This window comes from Microtus ochrogaster, chromosome 26 (genome assembly GCF_000317375.1).
Source record: "Microtus ochrogaster isolate Prairie Vole_2 chromosome 26, MicOch1.0, whole genome shotgun sequence".
NCBI classification, from domain to species: domain Eukaryota; kingdom Metazoa; phylum Chordata; class Mammalia; order Rodentia; family Cricetidae; genus Microtus; species Microtus ochrogaster.
The window spans coordinates 13,197,259-13,198,564 of NC_022025.1; the positions used below are offsets into that span (position 1 = coordinate 13,197,259).

The 1,306-nt window shown below is 43.2% G+C and overlaps 1 protein-coding gene across 1 annotated transcript in view; it reads left to right on the forward strand.

Annotated features, from left to right (window-relative positions):
* Gsap (gamma-secretase activating protein) overlaps nt 1–1,306 on the forward strand; it is an 81,306-nt gene that overhangs the window by 1,545 nt on the left and 78,455 nt on the right. The gene's annotated exons all lie outside the window — the stretch shown is intronic.

The following is a 1,306-nucleotide window of genomic DNA, read 5'->3' on the forward strand; positions in this document are numbered from 1 at the left end:
AAGTTCCAGGGCCTAGCTGAGTTAGGCCTGGTCTTCTAGATGTATACATCAGGCTTCCTTACGCGTGACAACCTCATTTCCCAAACAATGGTACTAACAAACATCTGATTGATTTTTAGGATGTTAAGGGGAATGCTGTCTTTGGATTATATGACTGCCAAACCAAACAGAACGAGGTAATTATAGATTTCTTAGCTGACTGTTTTCTTTTGCCTCCTCTGTTTTCTAGATATAAAGCTCAGTTTTGTTTTCCAGAAACTTAAATATTTTCATTTCCCCTGTCTCCTATTTCTTTAGTTTTTTTTTTTAAAATCCTTGTTGTCAAAAAAAGTCTAATGACACCTGAATCAAAATGACACACATAGTCTTAGTTCTTTGAAGTTCAGCTAAAGTTGGCTCAGACTAATTTTACAATAGTATGGAGAAAAAACTAAAAGCTAGAAGTCCACTGCATTCCGCAAGACCCGTGTGTACTCCGAGGTCACTTTCATAGCGGCCCTTGGCTCTGAGTTCTGATTCTGGCTGACTTTCGTGACGTTGTTTTTGTTCCTTTTTAGTAACAGCCCAGGTTTGGAGCTGGTTCCTTAGTTTTATTCAAACCTACTCCTGCTAGCTCCTGGTCAGTGTGGACAAGGTTAACCTAATTGGGACCTTAGGGTGGCAGGGCAATTTGTGCTTAGGTAGGAACATTTGAGAATCGTGTCTTATTGGCCTTGAACTTAAAGATCCGTTTTGTGTTCTAAGTTTCTCACAGGTACCTCTCTCTTTCGGCTTCAGTGCGGAGAGTGGTCATTCTCTCTCCCATCACCCCCTCCCCCCCCAATTCCTTGCATAGCCGCTCGTTTCTGTTTATTCTCTGATTCAATAACTACGCAGTCAGTGTTCCCCTTGTGAGCATCAGAGTCCCGGGGCTGAGCAAGGCAAATCCTTTTGAGACAGAGTTGGGGAAGAAGCAAACAAAACTCTGGGTGCTGGGACAGTCCTTCGCTTGGCTTCTAGATGGTCCAGATTGTGAGAAGATGTGTCTTGAAGCAGCACAATGTGAGATTTTAGTCTGACTTGGGTGGGGGTGCAACTACCTTCTATGGATATGTTCATCTCCCCTGGGCCTTTAAGCTTACAGCTTCTTTGGCTTTTCAGATATGGAGATAACTCAGGAAATAAATTGGCTAAGGCGGCATAAATTAGCAGGAATGTTCGCCAGCTTTATGGTGATAAATAGGCACATCTTTCTTTACCCAAAGTTGCTGCTAGCCATAGCCGGTTTGCTTCCGCTACCACAGCCTGCTATAATGGAGAGTCTGAG